We start from the raw sequence: 13,322 nt of genomic DNA on the forward strand, positions 1-13,322 counted from the left end.
GAGATGGACAAATGAAGGATTCTATCCACAAGCAAGGGATTAAAGCCTAGGAATTAAAAAAAAAATGCAGCAACCGTGCAGTTATTACTTGGCTCTTAACGTTCAATGCCATTTGCTGAACGAATGAATGATCACAAATAATTTTTGAATATTCAAACTTGATCAGCACCTGGCAGTCATAGAAATGAATGCCCTCTGAAGAAAAAAGAGAAAACGTCCTGGGGAAAGGAACTAGATAGAAATATGACTTTTGCTTCATCTTAAATACAGAAGAAGGAATACAGAGGAAATACAAAAGAAAAAAAAAACTTTTAGGATTCTACTCTTTTGATTTTTAGTTTTGTGCTCTTGGGATTTTTTGAATATTGTAATTTTGCTATTTATTTATTTATTTATTTATATATTTATTTATTATCGATCTTGCAAGTTGTGTGCCGTTTGTAGAACAGACGGTGAATAGCGAAGAGAGGTAACTCTGGTCTGTTTCATGGTCCCCTCAGCGACACTAACTCGTTTAAGATTGATATCATTCTTCTACCTTCAGAGTTTTACCTTCTTTGTAAAGTCAATAAGTGTCCTGATTTTTAAACTGGAATAATAAAACCTTCACTTCAAAGAATATACCACATAAGGAAAATTTTCTGCGTGTTCATAGGGTCTTTTGAAATCCTATTCCTCAGAGGAGGTTCAAAGTGTAAGTAGAAAAATGTTTTCAAAGGCTTAGCAAAAGCTTCCATACACTAAGCCACAGAGTGCCCCGGAACTAATTTGTACACAGGTGCACACACACACACACACACACACACACACACACACATATACTTCTGGCTTGCATTTTGATGGACAAGTCCCATTTTTATGGACCCATAAAAAGTGGGTCATTTTAAATATAATCGTAATTCTGAACATATTTTGTCTTTGCAATGTCTTCTCACTGTATCTACTCTGTATTCTTGTCATCCAGAAAAAATCCTATGGATCATTAATACAAGTAAAAATATGCGTATTAAGTATGAATTTTCAAATTCCATGTATCTTGTGTGTTGAATCGTGCTGTTGGGAATCAATAGGTAGAGTTCGATATATAAAATTGTCTTCAGATATCTCAGGTGTCAGTTTTCAAAATGGAAAGGACGCAGGGCGCCTGAGTGGTTCAGTCGGTTAAGCACCGGACTTCAGCTCAGGTCATGATCTTACGGTTTCTGGGTTCAAGCCCCACGTCCGGCTCTGTGCTGACAGTTCAGAGCCTGGAGCCTGTTTCAGATTCTGTGTCTCTCTCTCTCTCTGCCCCTCCCCTGCTCGCACGCGGTCTCTCTCTCTCTCAAAATAAATAAGCATTAGAGAAAATTTCAAAATGGAAAGGACGTTTTATGTCTCTGATGTTTGTGTTTCAGGGGAATTCAGAGGGAGTGAGAGATGTGAGTAAAGTTAATAGGATTCAGGTATGAGGCACTCTCTAAGATGAATGATTTGATGATGTGCCAGAGACCCTTCTAGAAGTCTAAATTAGTACACATTTTTCTCAACCTCTTACAGGGCTGTTGTCCCTACATTCTTCAGTGAGTTGAATCATCGAGATAATTTGATAGAGTTCAAATTAACAATTGTTATTGGGTAAAATCAGTGTAAATATTTATAATGAACTGAAGTCAGTGCCTGGCAAACAGCAAGCTATATGTAAGTGCTTGTAAACCTAATAAAATTAGATCCAGAAATGAGGCAATTAGTTTCACGTGTCAGCCTGAAGTTGTTTTGTTGACAGAAGGTTCTTTCTTCCAGCTAATATATGTTAAAGTGCCTAAAATAGTGTTTGGCTTTTTAAGGCATACTCATATAATGAAAGAGTATTAATTGCAAGATATTTCATGAAACCTATTATTTTCAGTACTGTGCTATATTTTTTATTAATTCCTAGAATTTGTAAATAAATTTTTCTATTGGTTCCTTCAGGGCAAGGCTTATATTTCTAGATCCTAGTGTAAATTAGAAATATAGTCAGTGATCAATAAAAATAGCCTTGTTTGTTAAAATGTTAAGGCTGATTTGAAAGTCTACAAATAGATTCATTTTAATTTATATTTTTAAAAGTTTTAGTAATTTAATAAATATGGGGCTGATTGCAATTTATAATGTTAATTTTATTTATTTTTATTTTATTTTTACTTTTAGAAGAGACAGAGCAAGTGGAGGAGAGGAAGAGGATGGGGGGTGGGGGGAGAGAATCCCATGCGAGGTTTGACCCCATGACCTTGGAATCATGACCTGAGCCAAAATCAAAAGTCAGATCCTCAACCAACTAAACCATCCAGGTGTCCCAAGCATTATTAATTTTTAAAAAGCCTCACTTCCTGGGGCGCCTGGGAGTCTCAGTTGGTTAAGCCTCTGACTTCGGCTCAGGTCATGATCTCACAGCTCATGGGTTGGAGTCCCCCATCGGGCTCTGTGCTGACAGCTCAGAGCCTGGAGCCTGCTTCGGATTCTGTGTCTCCCTCTCTCTCTGCCCCTCCCCCCTCATGCTCTGTCTCTTTCTCCTTCAAAAATAAATAAAAACATCAAAAAAAAAAAGCCTCACTTCCTGTGTTGCTTGGGTGGCTCAGTTGGTTAAGTGTCTGACTCTTGATTTCTGCTCAGGTCATGATCTCAAGGTTCATGGGATTGAGCCTGTGTCAGGCTGTGTGCTGACAGTCCGGAGGCTACTTGGGATTCTCTCTCTTCCTTTATCTCTCTGCTCCTCCCCCCCCCCCAAAATAAATAAATTAACATTAGAAAGATAAAAAGAAAAAGCCTCATTTCCTCTGTTATGTGCTGAGTTCCTTGGACAGGAACAATGGTGTGTGGAATAACACAATGGTGTATAAAGCATTTGCCAATCAATGGGATTTGTTTTTAACAAAAACATTGTGGGCAGAGAAGGGACTTCCATACCCAGAATAAATACCTGTTACAGTGAGAACAAAATACAGTCCCTTCCAAGGTAGAAGTGGTTCTGCTGTATAATCAGGTATCACACAGTTCTTTGTGCATAACTCAGATCACGTGGTAACTGGGTGGTTCATAATCAAGTTTGGTTCGGTCTTTACTAAGTCCTAGCAGCAACCCTGAGCTATTTCTCAAAATGAGAGGAGTTATGTATAAAAGATGACAGAGCACTGTTCAAAAAATCTTCAGAGTTTTTGCTATGATTCACCTGCAGGACCCTGCTAAAGACTCCACACTTCTCTACCACATATACCTGAAGCATCATTGGGGCTGTGATTCATATGGCCCAAATATCTGAGCAAACTGTATGACAGCCTGGGTTTGCTACATAATCTTTTTCTTGTTCAAGACACCACTCAAAACCTGTGGGTTTTGGAATTACTTAGTAAATGGACCGGAGTGAATAGGCAAAGGAGATGTATGTTTCCTTCACAATCCAAAGAAGCCTACTAGATACTGTTCTTCTTTGTTTGTGGTAGCAAAGACATAATCCTTCATTTTCAAAGTACATCTCAACGTCTCTGAGATCACTGAACTCCTAGAAGTCCACTAAAGTAACAGCTTTCTGAAATCTTGTGGAATTTCTTTCCTACCCTTTGATTTGAATGTGCCTTAAGAATAATATGTCAAAAGCAGGGGCGCCTGGGTGGCTTGGTTGGTTAAGCGTCCGACTTCAGCTCAGGTCATGATCTCACGGTCCATGAGTTCGAGCCTCGCGTCAGGCTCTGTGCTGACAGCTCATAGACTGGAGCCCGTTTCAGATTCTATGTCTCCCTCTCTCTCTGCCCCTCCCCCACTCATGCTCTGTCTCTCTCTGTCTCAAAAATAAACGTTAAAAAAATTAAAAAAAAAAGAATATGTCAAAAGCATTTGCTACTTTCTCATCAGCAGGTCCAACTATCATGTCATCACCAGTGTAATAATCAAGCGTGTTGTCCTATGGAAAGGGGAAGAAATGTTCCTGAAGGGTAGATAATGACAAGAACTATAGAACTGTGGAAGTCCTGAAGTAAGATAGTGAAGATACACCACTGGCCTTGCCCGCTGGAAGAGAAACATTTCCAATGGTCATTATTAAGAGGTAGAGGAGAAATAAAACATTCACTAGATGAGAGTTTATCAAACTTGGCAATATTGAGGTTTTAGACCAGATAATTCTTTGTTATAGGCCCATTCTGTGCATTGTAGGATTTTAGCAGCTTCTCTGGCTTCCAACAGTAGCCACTCTTATCAGTTGGGACAACCCAAAGTATCTCCAGACACTGCTCAGATCAACTCAATTTCCCCTACTGGGAACATCTTACAGCAAAGCTACGGTATATTTGTCTAAACTAAGAAATTTGTGTTACATTACATACCATTAACTAAACTGTAGACTTTATTCTAATCTCACCAGTTTCAACTCTCATGGCCTTTTTCTGTTCCAGGATCCATTCAATCCAGGATGCCATGTTGTATTTAGTTGCCAGGCATTAACCTCCTCCATTCTGTGCAAGTTTCTTGGTCTTTTCCATCATGATTGAAAATTTTGAGAAACAGCGGCCATGTGTTTTGAATAGCCCTCAACCTGACTGTTTTCTGAGGATTAGACTGGGTTTATGGATTTGGGGGAAAAATACCCAAGAGGTGAAGTGTTTTTCCCGTTGCATCACATCAAGAGGGATAAGAAGTCAACAAAACTTATTACTTGTTGTGTTAATCTTGATTAAGTGGTTAAGTGGTACCTGACACCTTTCCCCTGTAGTTTTTATCTTTTCCTTCCCATATTATATTCTTCAGAAGCAAGTGGCTTGGGGGAGGCAGCTTAAGAACGTATGTAAAGTTGCTTCAAAATTGTTAACCCATACTGCTGTGAGAAGTGAATTCATCAAATAGAATTACTGTTCCTTTTGTCTTCAGCCTTTGAGTATGCAGTCAAAACACTTCTGTCAGAGCTTTTTATCCCAACCCCTGTTAGTGAGTTCATTCCAGGCATTAGTAATAGAGTCGTATTCATTTGTCTCTATCCCATGCAGGGATCCCACAACATTCCCGGTGATTATTGTTTAATTTGCATATAGTAAAGTTTAATCTTTTTGTGATATAATTTCATGAATTTGGACAAAGTCATTCACCTCTAATCATCAATACCATACAGAACAGTTTTATCCTCCTAAAAAATTGCTTCTGTGGCTCTGTTTGTTATCAAACCCTACCTCAAACCCCGACGATCACAGATCTTTTCTCCATTTCTATAGCGTACTGTTTTTCAAAATGTCATTTAAATGGTATCATATAATATGTGCTCTTTTGTATCTGACTTCTTTTACGTAGCAAAGAGCAAATTTTTTAAATAGTTTTTATTTATTTCTTTTGACAGCGAGAGAGACATGGGGTTGGGGGCAGAGAGAGAGAGAGAGAGAGACAGAATCCCAAGCAGGCTCCACATTGTCAGTGCAGAGCCTGATGGGAGCTCGAACTGATGAACTGAAAGATGATGGCCTGAGCTGAAACCAAGAGTCAGACGTTTAACTGACTGAGGCCTCCCAGGTGTTCCAGAAAACTACAATTTACATCAATCCATATCATTATGTGAATATTAGTTTAGTCTTTGTTGCTGAGTAGTATTCCATTGCATGGATATACCACATTTGATTATCCATTCATCCGTTAAATTAATTCTTGATTGCTTTATTTTTTTTATAATTTTGAATAAAGCTGCTGTAAACACCCATGTACAGGTTATGTGCAATCATATATTTTTATTTTTATATATTTTTAATTCACTTGGTGAACACTTAGGTGTGGCATTGCCGTGTTGTATGGTAAGGGTGTGCTTTACTGTAGAAAACAAAAAACAAAAAAACAAAAACAAAAAAACAAAACTTTAATGGGCCTTTCATTTTGTATTCCCAACCCAAATTCATTAAATTTCCTTTTTCTCTCATCCTTCCTAGAAATTGAAACTGTCCATTTGTTTGTTGTTGTTTTCCTTATTTAGCCATGTATGAAAGGTTATCTCACTGTGGTTTTAATTTGCATTTTATAATGCCTAATGATGTATATCTTTTCACATTCTCATTTGCCTTCTTTGAAGAAGGGTCCATTCATATCTTTTGCCTTTTTTGAGTTCTTTATTTTTTTTTTAATTTTTGTTTTTTAAGTGATGTTTTAATATATTCTGAATATGTGTTCTTTATCTTATATGTGATGTGCAAATATTTTCTACCATTCTATTGTTATCTTTGATTTTCTTAACAGTGACCTGCACACAAAGAAAAAACACATTTTAAAAATTTTTAGAGGAGCGCCTGGGTGGTTCAATTGGTCATGATCTCATGGTTTGAGAGTTCGAGCCCTGTGATGGGCTCTGTGCTGACAGCTCAGAACCTGGAGCCTGCTTTGGATTCTGTATCTCCCACTCTCTCTCTGCCCCTCCCCTGCTTGTGTGTGCTCTCTCTCTCTTTCTGTCTTCTCTCTCTCTTTCTCTCTCATTCTCTCTTAAAAATAAATAAACATTACAAAATTTTTTAGGAAGTCCAGTTCATTGTTTTTTCATGAGTCATGCTTTCAGTGTCATATTTAAAAACTCACCACCATAATGCAAACTGGTGTAGCCACTTTAGAGAACAGTATGGAGGTTCCTCAGAAAGTTAAAAATAGAACTGCCTTACAATCCAGCAGTTGCACTGCTAGGTAATTACCCAAAGGATACAAAAATACAGAGGCGAAGGGAAAAATGTACCCCGATGTTTATTGCAGTATTGTCAACAATAGGCAAACTATGGAGAGAGCCCAAATGTCCATTGGCTGATGAATGGATGAAAAAGATGTATCTATGTATCTATCTATGTATCATCTATCTACCTATCTCTCAGTCATGAAAGAGAATGAAATCTGGTCCTTTGCAACGACATTAATGGAGCTAGAGTGTATTATGCCATGCAAAATAAGTCAGTCAAAGACAAACACTATATATGATTTCACTCATTTGTGGAATTTAAGAAACAAAACAGATGAACATATGGGAAGGGGGGGAGAGAGAGAGAGAGAGAGAGAGAGGGAGAGAGAAACAAACCATAAGAGACTCTTAACACTAGAGAACAAACTGAGGGTTGATGCAGGGGTGTTGGGTGACAGGTGGGATAGAGGGGTGATGGGCATTAAGGAGGGCATTTGTTATGATGAGCACTGGGTGTTGTATGTAAGTTATGAATCACTGAATCCTACTCCTAAAACCAATATTGCACGGTATGTTAACTAACTAGAATTTAAACAAAAATTTGAAAAATTTGAAAATCATCCAGATTTTCTGTTTTCTTACATGGGTTTTATAGTTCAACAATAAATTCTTCGATCATTCAAGTTACTTTTTAAAATTACATATGAAATGTACATCAAAGTCACAGTGAAGGGAAGGTGAGCCCAGGCAGAGGCATGTGGCTTCCTTGGGCTGAGGAGACAGAGCTAGGCATGTGAGAGGCCAAGGAGGCTGGAGTTCACAAGGAAAAACACTAGACAGCAAAGAGCTACACATTGAGCAAACCCCAGAGACCTCTAGAGGCTCCTCTTCTGAATTCTTCCACTGATTTCTGATGTGCGCATGTGTATGAGAAATCTACCTGAGCCTGGCCAAAGAACCACCTAAAAGGATCAAACACAAGAATGTCTAGGGCCCATCTCGTGTCAACTCTACTTTATGTTCCAGGAAGCCACAGTAGAAAACATTAACATTGCATCGGGATCAGAAGCTTATCATATTACTTTTGTAGTAGGAAAAGGTTAGCTGCTCTATTCCCATCTAACAAAACTTGAAAAGCAAACCATAAAATGATCAAACTATTTCCGAGTAACTTAACACTGTCCCAGGACAAGCTACAAGAATATTTAAAGGAATATTAAGCATCCAACAAGGTTAAATCACGGCACTATAAAAAAATTATAAAGGCATGCAAAGAACCAGAAAAATATGACTAATAATGAGAATAATTGATCAATTGAAACTGACTCAGAACTAGAACATGAATGAACTTCAAAAACCTAAGAATGCTTTGATATATCTATGTTGCGTATTTTATTTTATTTTATTTTATTTTATTTTATTAAAAAAATTTTTTTTAACGTTTATTTATTTTTGAGACAGAGAGAGACAGAGCATGATCGGGGGAGGGTCAGAGAGAGAGGGAGACACAGAATCTGAAACAGGTTCTAGGCTCTGAGCAGTCAGCACAGAGCCCGACGCGGGGCTCGAACTCACATACTGCGAGATCGTGACCTGAGCCGAATTCGGACGCTTAACCGACTGAGCCACCCAGGCGCCCCATATGTTGCGTATTTTAAATGTCTTGCAATTTGGTTGTCAATTATACCTCAGTAAAACTGGAAAAGAACCATAAGAATGCACACTTTATGATTCCATGTATATAATATTTTAAAAAGACCCCAGTAAAATATACTGGTTGTGGTTATAGTTACATTTTGTTTGATGCATTTTAAAAATGTGCATTGTATTGCACAATAATCAAGTTATAAAATCAAAACTTTGTTTTGTCAATTAAAATGTAAAATATACTTTAAAATATAAGTACTTTGGCAATGCAAAGTATTTAGGAAGATATGGGGTAGTCATTCTAATCCCATGCTGGCAAATGTAAGTACTAATTAGAAATAACAAGAAATGAGATTTTCAAAAAGTAAGATTTTGTAGTACTACACACCGATTGTAGAATAGACAAGATCCAGAACACTGACAACACCAAATGCTGGTAAGATGTGGACTGAGAGGAACCCTCATTTGTTGGTGGGAATGCAAATGGTGCCGGTCAGTTTGGAAGGCAGTTTGACAGTTTCTTAAAAATGTAAACATACCCTGACCATATGATCCAGCAATCACACCTCTTAGTATTTACCTAAAGGAGTTGAAATAATGGTCATTATACATTTGTCCAAACCCATCGATGTACAACAGCAGACGTGAGTCCTAATGTAAACTAGGGACTTTGGTCATTATGATGTGTCAACGTAAGTTTATCAATTGTACAAATGGACTGTTCTGTGGGGGGGAATATTGATAATGGGGGAGGCTGTGTATATATGTGGGGGTAAAGGTTTATGAAAATTCTCCGTACTTACCTCTTAATTTTGCTGTGAACCAAATGTTCTAACATATTTTTTTTAGTTTATTTATTTATTTTGAGAGAAAAGAGAGAGAGAGCACAAGCACATGTGAGCAAGGGAGGGGCAGAGAGACAGGGAGAGAGAAAATCCCAAACAAGCCATGATGTCAGTGCAGAGCCAGATGCAGGGCTCAATCTCACAAACAGTGAGATTGTGACCTGAACTGAAACCAGCAGTCAAAATGCATAACCGACTACCACCCAGATGCCCCTAGCATCTTTTTAAAAGAAAAAAAATTAGGTTTTGGTAAACTGCTTTTGTTCAAGAGAATTAAAATACAATTTGTATTAGGTAAAAATATTGATTATGTATCTCCTTTGTAGATTTTACACACCTAGCAATATCTCTTGTATATTTATTTTGTAACTTTAGGTGAAAGTTTATTTTTATAAAGTAATTATAAATATCTTTTAAAAATGCATATCAGATAAATATTTGCAAACGTGTTTGCTGAAAATGTAGTCTAATGTTCATTATTGGAAACTTAGATGCCACGGGAACCCCAATACTTCTTATTTTTGGTAACACGTACCTTTTGCACAGGTGTTTCCATAATAGCAAGTGAAAAGTTGACTTGGCTTTCTGTTTTGTGTCAATTAGATTACTTTGGCTTGAATATATTATGAATGTACATCTTTCTTGAAAATGTGTTAAATACTCACTCAAAATAAATAATAATTTACTAATCTCCCAGGTTTCGTCTATCTGTCAAGACCCTTTAAAAGTCATATGTTACCTTACTTACAAGCTAAAAAATCCACTTGTTACATTTCATGGATGCTGATCAAAGATAGACTTCTTTTATGACTCACAGCCCAGGAAATCCCATGAGAACCAAAATATGTTGGTTCCCCTTTCCCCCAAACGTGTGACGGAGAGGAGCCCAGGCAGATGGCACAGACACGATGAGTTTGCATTCTAGCTGAGGAACCCGAATCTTTTACAGTGTGAGGTGAGCCTGACTATCCTCTGCCCCAGATGGAAGTATTATCTTTATTATACTGAGCTGTATGTAAATTTTCTATTTGCTCCAAGGGGAAAATACTAGCCCCATTTTATAAGGCCATTTGTTATCAAACATCCTTGCAAAGACAATCTGGTCTGAAAATAACTAGTGTTCCATTCCTGTGTGATATACGGAACATGAGGGACCCATGATGAATCATCTAGGAACAGTATTCAGCCATGGATTCCATCTTTTCTCGGCTTCAGGTGCATTTTCTCATGAGTGCACCCCTGTCAGCCACTCTGATTAATTTAAGTCACAGTATCTGGGACCAAATTTGTTCAATTTTTCTCACATAGCATTTAATTAAGATTTATATCAACAAAAATACAAGGAGCACAATGAATCTCACTTATACTAATGATCTCAACTATGCCCTCCAAGGCCTGGCAAATTATCGGGCCTTTTCCCTGAAGTTTCTGTACGCACTTTCACTTGGTCTGAGGCATTATTTCAGGTACCGTGGGATGCACTGGTGATTGCACAACCTCTGCCTGAAACCATAAGGAAGAAGACTAAGACAATTTTCTCAGAACAATCCTATGCAATGACTTAAGACTGATCTAAATTCCTTTGGGGGCCAGGGTAGTGTCACTGATCACTACAACTAGAGTTGGGTGAAATTTTATAGTACCTATTCTTCCATTGGATGACTTTAATTTTAGAGATAACTACACATAGCGTGAACGTAAAGAAAGACTCAGCATATACTGAAGTATCTTCATCATTTACTCTGGTCAGTTAATAAGTGTACAGGGATTTCCTTAAGTAACTTGAAACTGGAAGTCTTCCAAATTTTCCTTAGGGCCTGCGGTGTGTGTGTGTGTGTGTGTGTGTGTGTGCCCAAGTTAGTGTAAACCTCAGGAAAGAATACATGCATACATACATACAGGCATCAAATAAGCCTCAGGAAAATGCTGTGTTAAATAATTGCTGCTGATTTTTCACGACAAATCCTTGGGGCAGTGTTTCTCCTATTCAGCAAGCTCAACTTTTCCAGAGATCTGCAAGACGTATTGAATAGTGACTCTGTTCTGAGGATGGGAATTTTTGAGGATCTCTAGTCTCATTCTCTCCCCTCCAGGGGTGGACAGGCTGTCAATGTTAACAGCTACCATGGTGATAAGACTGCTGGCTTTGAAGATTACCATGAAACTGGGGAAAGACGGATGGGTCAGAACGGCTAAAACAACACAAACAACACAAGAAATAACAAGTGTTGGCAAGGATGCAGAGAAAGGGGAACCCTCCTGCACTGTTGGTTGGGAGGGCGTACTGGTGCAGCTGCTCTGAAGAATAGTATGAACAAAAAAAAAAATAGAACTATTCTATGATCCAGCAATTGTTCTATCAGATATTTACTCAAAGGATGCAAAAATACAGATTCCAAGAGGGTATATGTACCCCAATGTTTATAGCAGTATTATCAACAATAGCCAAACTATGGAGAGAGCCCAATGCCCATCGACTGATGAATAGATAAAGGAGATATGGTATATATCTACAATGGAATATTACTCAGCCATCAAAAAAGCATGAATCCTACCATTTACAATGACATGGATGGAGCTAGAGTGTATTATGCTAAGTGAAATAAGTCAGTCAGAGAAAGACAAATACCTTATGATTTCACTCATTTGTGGAATTTAGGAAACAAAACAGATGAACATATAGGAAGGGGTGTAGAAAAAAGAAGAAAAGGAAAGAAACCCTAAGAGACTGTTAACAATAGAGAACAAACTGAGGGTTGACGGAGGGAGGTGGATAGGAGACAGGCTAGATGGGTGATGGGTACTATGGAAATTATTATTGCAAAGGACAAATAAACCAATGGATGTAAAATTTCGGCTAAGATATATTTCTCATAAATAATGTTATATTTAGTTAATTACTATCCTTTTTATTAATAAAATGTAGATTTTACTGAATACAAAAGAAATTTTGTATATTATGTATATATGCATACATATATGTATACATATTCTGAGGTTCAGCAGTTTCTCTTGAGCAAATGCTCCTCTGATTTTTTTCCCCAAAACTCTGTTAATACTGAGAATTCTGAAAAAGTATATTTTAAAATGCTGTCAACATTTTTATTGTTTTTGTTGACCAGCAGATTTACAGAGGATCTCATTCTCATTCTTTGACTTTTGATTTTTCTATGAGAAGTTCTATTGTCATCTACTTGTCAGTATCTTATGATAGTTGCTTTATGTATTCATAAAGCAGTGTTTTTAGTTGAAATCAGTAGGAAGGATATGCTGGTATATCCTCACTTTGTCTTAACTGCAGCTGGAACACCTACAACACGTGCTTTATTCAAATCAAAACAGGAACATTATATAACAGATTTTCTCTATTCATCATTGTCTCATAAAGAACAACAACCAAAAAGTAAAATTATTTTTGATTTTTCAAAGGTCCAGACAACCAAGATTATTGTAAATATGTTTATGCACCGTGTAATTACATTGAAAGAATGTTTTCCCTATAATACATATTTTATAACATATATTCAGTCAATGTTTAATATCAAAATTTTTTCATTCATATAAATGTTTTGATTTGCTTATTAACAAAATGGGAATAATGTATGTATGTGTAACAAAACAAAAGTTTTGCTGGACTATATAAAAGGCCCACATTAAACATTGCTTTAAAGGCATTTTTTACCATTCCATTTCTGGTAGTTGTCAAGTAAAAATTGGGTTTAAAAAAAAACTGTTGTTAAATAGTTTAAGATTTAAAGATAGATGTTCACAATTTTTTTTTCTTTTCTAAGGTTTGAAAGAGTTTTCTAAAAACATACATTCTTTGTTTACCACATTGTTTGATTCTGGAGTGAAGCTCTGTAGACCTTGACCTAGATTAGGTATCAAGAAACTAAAGTATAATAATATATGTTGTATAAAGAAGTCTGTGTGGGTCAGATGGGGGTGTTTTAAGGATCATCATTTGAGAAACATTGAGATAGATGCTGAAGTAGTTACAGTGCTCCCCAAAATATTCTACAATCATGGCAAGGAAAATATCCACAAACTTGTATACATTATATGATATTAATCTTAAAAAATTCATTTGTGTTCAGTAAAATCTACATTTTATTAATAAAAAGGATAGTAATTAACTAAATATAATGCTATTTATGAGAAATATATCTTAGCCGAAATTTTACATCCAT

Source organism: Felis catus, chromosome B1 (genome assembly GCF_018350175.1).
Source record: "Felis catus isolate Fca126 chromosome B1, F.catus_Fca126_mat1.0, whole genome shotgun sequence".
NCBI classification, from domain to species: Eukaryota; Metazoa; Chordata; class Mammalia; order Carnivora; family Felidae; genus Felis; species Felis catus.